The sequence below is a fragment of the Acinonyx jubatus genome, chromosome A1, assembly GCF_027475565.1.
Source record: "Acinonyx jubatus isolate Ajub_Pintada_27869175 chromosome A1, VMU_Ajub_asm_v1.0, whole genome shotgun sequence".
NCBI lineage: Eukaryota > Metazoa > Chordata > Mammalia > Carnivora > Felidae > Acinonyx > Acinonyx jubatus.
Genome location: NC_069380.1, coordinates 182,434,382 through 182,446,605, shown reverse-complemented (window position 1 = coordinate 182,446,605; position 12,224 = coordinate 182,434,382). Strand labels below are relative to the sequence as shown.

General features: G+C 37.3%; 1 long non-coding RNA gene across 1 annotated transcript in view; it reads left to right on the top strand.

The window, feature by feature from the left end:
* LOC128316487 (uncharacterized) overlaps window positions 1-2,652 on the top strand; it is an 87,397-nt gene extending 84,745 nt beyond the window's left edge. The window contains exon 6 of the long non-coding RNA XR_008300460.1: window positions 1,085-2,652. This is a non-coding gene — a long non-coding RNA (uncharacterized LOC128316487). The remainder of the gene's footprint in view (window positions 1-1,084) is intronic.
* The last annotated feature ends 9,572 nt before the right edge of the window (window positions 2,653-12,224 follow it).

Below are 12,224 nucleotides of genomic sequence, written 5' to 3'. Positions count from 1 at the left end.
AATCTGGTCACTTCTCACCACGTGCAATGCAGGGTGCTAGTTCAAGTCACCATCATCTCTCCCCTGGATTCGAGTAGTGACCTCCTAAATGCATTGCCTGTGTCTCTCCCTTCTCCCTTCCATCTTTTTTTTCTATAGAGCAAGCAGAGAAAGGCCTGTTAAAGATCAGATCATGTAGCTCTTCTATTTATAGCCCTCCAGTGGCACCCACCTCACAAAGTCATTACCATAGCTTTTAAGGTGGAACCCTATCTTTTCTTAACTCTCTCTCTGACCTCATCTCCTTTTGCTCTCCTCTCATTATATCTACCTACAGCATACTTCTGCCTTTGTATAGGCCATTTCTTCTGCCTAGAATCCTCTTCCTCCAGTTTTTTACTCTCTTATTTCATTCAGGTCTCTTGAAATATGACCCTCTGAGAGAAGCCTTCTCTGAATACTGTATATATAGCAGCCACCATTACTCTCCTTTCACCACATTGTGTTCTTTTTCCTTGTATTACATATCAGCACCTGACATATTTACCTGTTTGTTTCTTCTGCACACAAATTAAAACTTCTTAAAGGCTGAGACCTTTGAGGTCCCTGGTCTATCTCTGGCACCTGCTTTAGTAAATGGCACATAGATGGTGTTCATCAAATATGGGTTAAGTAAATGAGTGGATTTAGGAGTAAATCAATTATTCTTAAGAAATATATTATCTAGCGTTTAGCAAAAATAACTCAGAAAATTTTCATTTTAAATAATATTGTATTGAGTACTTACCTGATACTTTGCTAAGCATTTTATCAGCCTTATTGCCAATGAAGGATGTTTTGGTTTATTGTGAAGGAGGGGAATATGCGTATCACATACACACACATGTGCATGTGTACATGCAAATATACACATACATATATGTTATGTATGAATGTGCATGTTCATGTATGTATGCATGTATGTGAGTGTGTGGAAGAATGTGCATGCGCTTTGCATGTGTGTGCATGGGTATGAGTATGTTTGTGTTTAAAACTTTTCTTGGCCCAGGAAGGAGATACCTTCCTACTCAATACTTCATTGGAAAATCTCCATCTTCTGTCCTAGGAGCCGGTGCCAAAGGTGGACATGGAAGCAGGAGACAGTGGGGATCTGCACATGAATGAAGAGACCTGACTGTGGAGTATTAGAGGATTTATTAAAGGATTGGACAGTTTTCCTTTATGGTCTTTGTGAAGCCTCGGAGTTACTAACTGCCAGTGCAATATGGTATCACAAAGATAACAGCTTTTACTAGAAGTTCAGTTTTCTATTCCTACCTTGGAAAGCAGCACCTTAACAAACCCAAGTGGTCAACGTTTATGGTACTCCTGTCTTCCTTCTAGGACCCTTTGAAATATATGTCTTTTGAATTTAGTTTTGCTGGAAAAATCTGCATCCAATTTGAATGAAATTGAATATGTTTCAGGGCTCAAGCAGCATGCCTTCCATCTGAAGCAAAATGGAGATGAATTTCAATTAGATGTTCCCATTATAATCTGTCTCCACCTGTAGTTTTCCATAAAAATTGCTAGGAAGTGTGGTATAATGTATGATCAGGATTTGCCCACTGGCAGCAGTGTCCCATTATCTTAGTAAAAAAGCACAAAATAATTAGTCTGATGCATATAGATAGCAGCTTCTTACAGCGAGTGACTTTAATTGTGGTGAGTAATACATACGGAGTTTGAAGTATTATATATTTCCCTCCCAAGAAGATACCAATTACTAATTCAGTTGACAAAGTAACAATATTTCAGAAGATTTAATGCAAACTGAACATTGTAGTCAATAGCCACTGTAAAATGTCCATTTTATGGTCTTATTTTTGCCTGAGCTTAATTTATGGTAATTTGGTAGTTGCATATAGCCTGGAAGTATGCTGTTGGCTTGAATTAGTACTTGGGTATTGCATAAATCATACTGAATGTGTTGGCTTCATCTAATGCCCTTCTTTCTCCTACATTTGGAATCCTTCTTATCTTGTCATTTCTCTCTCCTCAATCCTACCTGTAAATTCATGGGGCTCTAAGAGCTCAGTATTTAGGAGATCACTTCCTCATAGAGTAGCATCTTCCAAATGCCAGATAGAGTTCTGTGCTTCAGAGGGAGGGAATTTAGCAAAAATTTTTTTTGTGGGATAGAGTATTTGTTTTATCCCACCTTAAGTGCCTTAAAAGAAAATACAATTCCCTCTCCCTGTCCTATTTGCCTCTAAAATCCATGCTAATATAAAAGGCAAGGTTTAAAAGTATTATATTATTTGAACTAATTTTTCCAGTGCTGGTTGATATTAGTTTTTTCAATTTTGTTTTTTAATCTGAAACATAGGACAAATATGCCAGCATGCTCTAAGCTCACAGGTAATCTACCTGGGGACCTAAATAATATGAATCATCCAACTGTATGGTAAGATTTAGTTTAGGTGACTGGGCTTCAAAGAAATACATTGGATGTTTCAGAACTAATGAGATAATTGCCTATGTTCTGCTGTTCTTTTATACTTGTTGATAAAGATTTTCAATTTTTAGTTGTGGTTAGTCATTTTTAAAAATGATTAAAAATTTTAAGTCAATAAATGTCACATAGACATCTAATTGTGAGCAACCTCATTTTAAATGTTGTAGGAAACCATGTTTTAAAATGTAGGTTCTTCTCTTGAACCCATAAAATCATAATACAATATTGACATCTCTTCCTAAGTTGGATAACAATATTCTTCTAATTTAGTTACACAACTCTCTTCCTTTACTTATAATCATAATAGTTAACATCTGTACATAAATTATACCGAACTTTTATAGGCATTACCAGTTTTAACCCACATATCAGCCCCCCATGTTGTAAGCATTATTATCTACAATTTAAATGAAGAAACAAGCAAATTTAAAATGGTATATTTTCTAATTATAAAATGACAAATGTTTATTGTAGGAAATCTCAAAAGTGTCAAAAGTACACAGGTGTTGTTGGGAAGACTGACCAAACAACAATATAGAAAAGACACAAATTACCAATAGCATGAATAAAATAAGTCGATATCACTACAGACCCCACAGATATTAAAAGGACACTAAAGAAATGCTACAAACAACTCTATGCACATGAATTCAATATTCAATAATAAGAAAAATATACTAATTCCTTAAAAAATACTATTACCAAATTCACTGAAGATGAAATAGGTAACCTGAATAGTCCTATCACTTTATTAAAAAGCTGAATACATAGTTTAAAACCTGTAAAAGAAATCTATGGCCCAGGTGGTCTGACTGGTGAATTCTAGCAAATATTTCAAGAAGAATGAACATAAATTTTATACAGTTTCTTTTTCCTTTGTCAAAAGTATAAATACACAGATCATTGGAGAATCCAGAAATAGATCAACACAAATATGACCATTTGATTTTATTTGCATTTGAGTATCTTATCTATTTTAATGAAAAACTATCTTTAAACAATTTTATATTTACAGAAAAATTAAACAATTTTATATTTACAGAAAAACTGAGAAGATAATAGAGTTCCTATATACCCCCTACCCACAGTTTCTTCTATTATTAACATCTCACATTAATATGGTACATTGGTGGGGCGCCTGGGTGGCTCAGTCAGTTAAGCGTCTGACTTCCACTCAGGTCACGATCTCGCGGTCCGTGAGTTCGAGCCCAGCGTGGGGCTCTGGGCTGATGGCTCAGAGCCTGGAGCCTGGAGCCTGCTTCCGATTCTGTGCCTCCCTCTCTCTCTGCCCCTCCCCTGTTCATGCTCTGTCTCTCTCTGTCTCAAAAATAAATAAACATTAAAAAAAACATATGGTACATTGGTTATAATTAATGAACCAATATTGATACATTATTATTAACTAAAGTTCGTACCTTTTTTATTTAAAGATTTCTTTAGCTTTTACTTAAACTCTTTTTTCTGTTCCAGAGTTCGATGGAGGATACACATTACATTTAGTTGTCACGTGTACTTAGGTTCTCTCTTAGCTGTGGCAGTTTCTCAGACTTACCTTGTTTTTGTTCACCTAGATAGTCTTGAAGAGTATGGTTGGGTCTTTTGTAGATTGCCCCTCAATTGGGATTTTCCTGATTTTTTTTCTAAGTGTTTATTTATTTATTTTTTAGTTTTTGAGAGAGGGAGGAGAGAGAGAGGGAGACCGCGAGTGTGAGCAGGGAAGGAGCAGAGAAAGAGGGGGACAGAGGATGTGATGTGGGCTCTGTGCTGATAGCAGAAAGCTTGACATGGGGCTCAAACCCATGAACTGTGAGATCATGACCTGAGCTGAAGTTGGACGCTTAACCGACTGAGCCACCCAGGCGACCCCCTGAAGTTTTTTCATAGACTGTGGCTTTATTTTGGGGGGAGGAAGATCATAGAGGTAAAACACCTTTTTCATCACATTATATCAAGAGCACATACTACCAATGTGACTTACCACTGTTGATGTTGCCTTTGATCATCTGGCTGAAATAGTGTTTGTCATTTTTCAACTGAAAACTTTTCATTTCCCCTGTTTTCCATACTTAACTATTTGGAGGCAAGTTGCTATACCTAGCCCATACTTAAGGAGTGGGGGGTTATGTTCCCTCCTCCTTGAGGAAAGACTATGTAACTAAACTACCTGAAACTCTTCTGCATGGAAGATTTAGCTCTTTTCCCTATTTATATCTATCTATCTATCTATCTATCTATCTATTTGTCTATCTATCTATCTATCTATCTGGGAGTATGGGTCCATGAATATTTATTTTATGGGTTATAATCCAATATGACTTTGTTTTGTTGCTCAAATTGTTCCAAGTCAGAACATTGGGAACTCTTTCAATTGGCTCCTGTTTCACTTTCGTATGCCCTGATGGTGTTTTTTGTTTTTTGTTTTTGAAAGTACTTCCTTAATTCCTGGCACTACAAGTTGCTCCTGGCACATCTTGTACATTTCCTACTAGGAACCTCTTCTATATTTTCTGTTTCAGCCCTAGAATCCCCCCATTCCTTCATTCTCCAAGAAGACCTGGTTCTTTTTCTTGGATAGTGGTATTAGAAACCAAGACCTGGACACTAAGTTTGTCCACTGCTACTGAGATGTTACTGACTCTAGGCCCTTTGGTTGATGGATCAGGGAAATTTATATTTGTATACTGTGTCTATACATGTGTTTATAACTATTTCTGCATGTAATCATTTTAATTGATATTAAGCTAAACAGGAGTTAATGATGTCTCCAACTCTAATATCATATGGATCTTTCTAGCTCCTTCTCTTGTTTATCCGTAGACCCCACTCCAACGATAAGAACTTGGGCTTCCATCATTCACCATTTATACTCTTAATTGTTTAATTCCAGTATACATGTATAGCTGAGTTAGATTTGTTAACCTTTTCTTGCATGGGAAAAATTTTATCAACTAAAGCATAGTGTTTACACTTGATCTTAGCCAAAACGATAAGTGACTGAGCATAGCATTTAAATAGAGTTTCTTTTACCTTTAATTTTATAAATTCCATTAATTTCCAAAGTTACTTAGGTCAGCATCACCTCTTCCAGTGAGGTAGTTTTATACATTTGTAATACTGTTAGATTGCTTTGTCACATTCTATATTCCATTCTGGGATCATATGTCATCCTAAGTAATTTTTAAAATTTTGCATACATTAAGGTCCATTGTAAAGTTTTATAAGTTGAATGGCTTTGACAGGTGCATAATGTCATATGTCAGGAATCATACAGCATAGTTACACCACTCTAAAAATTCCCCATGCTTCAATTCTCCCTTCTAAACCCCTGGCAATCCCTGATCTTTTTACTGTCTCTATAGTTTTGCCTTTTCTACAATGCCATATAATTGTCATCAGACAGTATATAGCCTTTTCAGACTGGCTTCTTTTACTTAAAGATATGCATTTATGATTCTTCCATGTATTCTCATGACTTGATAACTCATTTATTTTTGTTCATAAATAATATTCCATTGTATAATTGCCATTTGACTTTTTCAAAGGTGCCTAAGTGATTCAATGGAAAAAGTATAGTCCTTTTGACAATGTTGGAACTATTTGGGTCCATTTACAAACCATGGCACTCAATCTTGTATAAAATCCTTGTATAAAAATCAACTAAAAATGAATTACAAATCTAATTTTAAAATTATAAAACTTTTAGAGGAAAATATTCAAGACCTGGAGTTGAGCAAAGTGTTCTTAGATGGAACTCCAAAAGCAAGATCCATAGAAGAAGTTGATAAATTGGAATTTATCAAATATAATACCTTTGCCCTGCGAAAGACACTATTTAGAGAATAAAAAGACAAACTACAGACTGGGAGAGAATATTTGCCAACCACATGTCCAACAAAGGACTTGCATCCAAAAAATATAAAAACTCTTAAAACTTGGCACACTGGGGTGGCTTAGTAGGTTAAGTGTCTGACTCTTGATTTTGGCTCAGGTCATGATCTCATGGTTTGTGAGACTGAGACCCAATCTGGGCTCTGTGTTGACCGCACAGAGCCTGCTTGGGATTCTCTCTCTCTCTCTCTCTCTTTCTCTCTCTCTCTGTCAAAATAAATAAATAAACATTAAAAAAATTCTCAAAACTCTATAGTAAAGAAACAAGCAAACTAATTTCAAACTTGGGAAATACTTGACTTTACCAAAGAATATATACAAATGGCACATGAAAAGATGTTCAACACCATTAACCAACAGGGAAGTGAAAATGTGTGGTCTGTCCTCTTGGTACGTCTCCGAATTCCTCTCCTGTGTTTTCCTACCTCACTTGCTCCACAATCAGCCACAAGCATATCTTTGCTGTTCTTAGAACATCCCAGATACAGTCTTGACTTCTACTTGAAATGTACTTCATCCAAATATTCCCAAAGCTAGCTCTCTCACCTTTTTCAAACTTTGCTAAATGTCACCACCCTAATGAGGCTTACTCTCTCCATCACGTTTAAATTGCAATCCCCTGTCCCTGTGCTCTCAGCTCCTCCCTGTTTTACTTTTTCATAGTGTTTATTACCTTCCAACAATTTGTATAAAGTACTGATGGTATTTATTGTTTGTTGATTACCTTTACCTACTAATATCTAAATTCATGGAGACAGAAATTTTGGGTTTTATTTACAGATGGACTCCAGTGGTTTGCTTACAGTAGATTAATAGTAAATATTTATTGCTTATATTAAAGAAATAAAGTTATTGCCCACCATTTTATAGAATGTTTATATTATGCTCTAAATATCAAATATCATTTTTATGTGCTTTAAATCTTTATTAATTTAGTGGTTAGTTATAGGGGGTAGTTGTGTACCATTACATTTTTCTGTATGTGCATTAGAGTGACATGATGATTTCACACAGAATCACTAATTCTAAGACTTATGACTGAGTATTCTTCTTTCTCAATGTTACTTTATCTTTCTATATCTTTCTGTCTTCCTTCTTTCTTGTTTTTTTTCACAGGAATTTATAATTAGGATAGATTAGTGGTATTCTTTTTTAAAAATTTTTAATGTTTATTCATTTTTGAGAGAGAGAGAGAGAGATCAGGAGCAGGAGAGGGGCAGAGAGAGAGGGAGACACAGAATCCGAAGCAGGCTCCAGGCTTTGAGCTGTCATCACAGAGCCCAATGCAGGCCTGAACTTATGAACCCTGAGATCATGACTTGAGCCAAAGCCAGACGTTTAACCGGCTGAGCCACCCAGGTGCCACCCAGGTGCCACCCAGGTGCCCCAATTAGTGGTATTCTTTTATTCTTTTTCCGCAAGTATGAAATAATGCTTTTTTAAGAACTCAGGAATTTACGGTAGTGTTATTAAATACCATTTATGAAAATAGTCTGTTTTTCATAGTAAGGGATGATGTTGCAACAGAACAAGGCTTTGCCTTTTTATTCACCTAAAATATGGAATTGGTACCAAAGCACCCAAGTAGAACCTATCAGAAATAAACAAGTAGATGTTCATTTTCCCTGAACAAATTAGGTAAGTTCATGGAAGCAGAAGTTTGGCTAGTTCCATTTTTACCTTATTGCTTATGTCCACAGTCACGCTTTTTGGATATACCTTCAATGAGAAGAAAAGATCAAGATTTTTGGTTTTGCCAAGTGTTACTCAAAACACGTATTATGGGTGTCTTAGCTCTTAGTTCAGTTCTTAGCTCAAGCTCATGCTTGAAAGTACTGATGTTGTTACGTCTGTATAAAATAAAGCAAATGGCACAGGTTTAAAAAACCTACACAGGCAATCTTTACATTGAGAGCTGTCTAGGTTTAAATGGCTATTTGTTCTTTGACAAATCTCTCCAGAAAGCAGTAGAGTGAGGACTACCTTTGGAGCCAGAAAATGCTGGGATTCAAGAGGAGAAAAGCAAATTCCTTGGTTTCCCCGTGAGTACAGCCTAGTGGTGGGAGATGGGTATTTAATAAAATAATCACAATGACATGTAACCACAAACTAGAAGAGCTTCCAAGTAGAGTAAAGGGAGCTGTAGAGAGGATTAGAGAGTGGTGGATCTGTCCGGGAGGCACAAGGCAGGTATCCTTGGGTGTTTTAGTTGTATGTAAAAAGTGAGAAAGTGTAGAAGGTGATGTGAGATGAATGGGAAGAGTTTCCAGCCCGAGGCAACAGTATTAAAAAATCCTGAAGGCAGAAAGGACCATGGCATGTTGGCAGAGCAGGATAAAGGCCAATAGGACTAAAGTATAGAGAAGGGGGCAGGGCGGGGCATGTTCTTAGATAAGAAGTAGGTAAAGGCTAGATCAGGCATTGCCTTACGGGTGCCAGTTGGAATCTTGATCTATATTAAATAATTCCTAACAGTTTTGGGAATTCATAAAAAGGTTTTATACAAAACTCAGATGTTTAGAACTTGGCACTTGACATTACCAAATGTGGAAAATCAACTTAAGGGAGCTGGACTGGAAATAGGCTAGTTAGGAGGCTATGTAGTGTTGGTAATAATCAGGCGAGTGATGGTTTGGACTAGAGTGGTTTGGACGAGATCAATCAGGAGGCTTCTATATTTAAAAAAAAGTTTTTTTAATGTGTATTTATTTTTGACAGAGAGAGAGAGAGACAGAGCATGAGCAGGGGAGGGGCAGATAGAGAGGGAGACACAGAATCCGAAGCAGGCTCCAGGCTCCAGGCTCCAAGCTGTCAGCACAGAGCCTGACATGGGGCTCGAACTCACGGACCATGAGATTATGACCTGAGTTGAAGCCAGACGCTCAACCGACTGAGCCACCCAGGCGCCACAGGATGCTTCTATATTAATCTAGGCAGGAGATGAGGGTGATTTGGACTAGAATGGTTGTATAGGAGTTGGAGAGGGACAAATGTGTTCTCCATAGCTTTCTTGTTTCTTCAGTGTTGTATGGACCAGTATAGGCCGTCCATGTAATTAACTGATGCAATGAATTAACTGCCTAATGTCAGTTGATAGGAAATTTTCAGGTGTGGCTATGGTTTAACTGATCCATTTTGGAGATCAAATAGTGCAGTTTTTTAAAGGACTGAGATTTCTGTCAAGATTTTCCTACAGTTTTAAGAAGATGGCATGATGTTGTTAGGAATAACAGTGCAGATAATCTGTCAAAGCTCTAAGAAAACACCAGAAGAGGAGGGCCCTTGATTCAGGAATTGATACAATGGCTGGCAGCTAACACAGCAGCAGAAGGTAGGGAGGTGACAGACACGCAAGGCAGATGTTCTACTGAGCTCCTCCATCTGGATGGGGCCTTTTGGTTCTACTGCTCTTTCCCCGCCATGCAGGAAGCAAGTGCCAATGATGCATCTTCATTAGGATGAACAGGACTTTGGATAGATGAAAAGCAATTGCCACTTACCGAAAGCCCAGGGTCAATGAGCACCCAAATATGGTATTGATAGCACTGGGGGAAAGTGACAGGACCATAATCTATTCAGCAAGTGTCTTCTTTTGAAAGAGGACTTATCGGCATCTAATCCCAACCTGCATCAAAAATACAGGAATGAAATGTGTTAACAATAGCTATATTTTGATCACTCATTCTGCCAGACTCTCTATGATCTGCTCCATTCCTTTCCCCTTATTTCTCATTTCCCCCTATTCCCCCCATTGACCACTGTACACAAGCCACCACAACTTCCTCATTATTCCTTGAAGATTCCAAGCATGTTGCCATCTCATGGAATTTGCACTTGCTGTTTTCTGTTTAGAATTCTTTTCTTCCATGTCTGTGCATGACTTGTTCTATCACTTTAATAGGTCTTCTCTCAAATTCATCTCCAAAGAGAGGCCTTGCTTGATCATCCTATCCCCAATTAGTACCTTTGGTTACACTCTAGCCTTTCGCACTGCTTTTGTTTCTCTACATAGTTCTCTGCACTGCCCAACTGTAAAATGGACATATTTGTGTATCACACTGATTAGAATGGAGGTTCAGTAACGTGGAGATTTTGACAGTTGTCTTCATTGTGCGATCCTGAGTATGTAGAACAGTATTTACACAGAGTAGGCACCCAAGAAGTACTGGGGTGAATCACCAAATGGATCTTATTTAATATCCACAGTGCAATCTGAGAAACAGGTGTTATTGTTATCCAATTTAACAGAAGAGGGAACAAGATTAAGTATTTTATACAAAATCAAAAAGATACTGATTTTAGAATCTGCTCTTTTTACTTAAACCGTTTTGTTCCATTTTAATCTTTGATTTTCTCTGAATCATATAAAGTGAAGAGGAACATCAGATAATACTACTTACTTTTGTTATCAAAACTGTCCTTTTGCTAGGCCAGAGGGTATAATACAGAGGATGATGGTATGGCTAGTGTTTAGGTATAAGAAAACCCTTTTGATACTGGAAGTAGAAACAGAAAATTGTTATGGACTAAATATTTGTGCTCATCAAAAGTCCTATGTCGAAACCCTAACCCTAATATGACAGTAGTAGGAGGTAGAGTCTTTGGGAGGTTTAGATGAGGTCAGGAGGCGAGTCCTTATATGAGATTAAGAGCTCTTTTAAGAAGAGATAAGAGAGAGTGACATTTCTTTCTCCCTTTCTCCCTCTATCTCTGTTTCTCTACCATGTGAAGACACAGCAAAAAGGTAGCAGTCTGCAAGGGGGCTTTCACTGGCAACCAAATCTGCCTGTACCTTGATCTTGGACTTTCCAGTCTCCAGAACTGTGAGAAATAATGTTTGTTGTTGAAGCCACCTAGTCTATTATATTCTGTTGTAGCAACCCAACCTAAAACAAGAATATTCTCTGAGCATTTATGCTCAAGGTCGCCTCTTTTGCAAGTTATACAAGAGACTTTATATGTATATGTCTCAAAGAAGAGGCTTGGCATGATGCTTCTGAGGAGCAGACAATGACCTTTCTGGACAAAGGACAAATGAAAGAAACTGAAAATAAATGTCCAGGAGATTCTCAGCCTCTAGCTAGAGTTCCCCAGGAAAGAAAATTGTAACCTCTCAGTCTCCTGAAGATGAAGCTCAGAAAACACCATTTTTTAATTTAACAGTCTGTGTGGCCAGAGGCAGAGAGTGGCATCACTGATGAGGATTTAATGATGTGAGGCTCTATTTGTGTAAATAACTGTAGGAAATCCCAGAGTTTACAAGTGGTAATGACCATAGACTCCAGCTTCCTAAAACCAGGTGTGCAGTGTAATCTTTTCATGCATGTCCTGATCTACCTCAGGTTGAATGCTTTTGGTGAGAGCCATTATATTAATTTTCCTTCCCTATTTCTCAATTCCAGGTTACCTTGTATGGAAAACCAGACACTCTCCTCACAGAAAGATCTAAGCTGCTGAACTTCTTTGTGAACTATTATGAGTATGTCCTTGAGTGGCTATTTTTTGTGTCACCAGGTGTAGAAATATGTCTTTGTTAACAAGCACATTACTGTAGTATGTGCATTTTAAATGCATTTTAAAAACTTGAATGCTGGGTTATTCTGGATAATTATTATTTTTTAAAAAAATTTTTTGATTAGCTGAGAGTTAGGCACCATCTTCTTCTTTTTTCCCTGACACTGGAAATCAGGAATAATGCTTGAGTTCACTCCTCTGTCATTAAAAACAGTATATTAAACCTAATAAGAGCCCCTTTTAATTAAAAATCTAGGAGTGTACCAGGTAAATCCTTTCAATTTATCAATTTTCAGTGATTATTGTAGATATAAGATTGGCCTAAGTGTTGGTTGGTTATAAACCA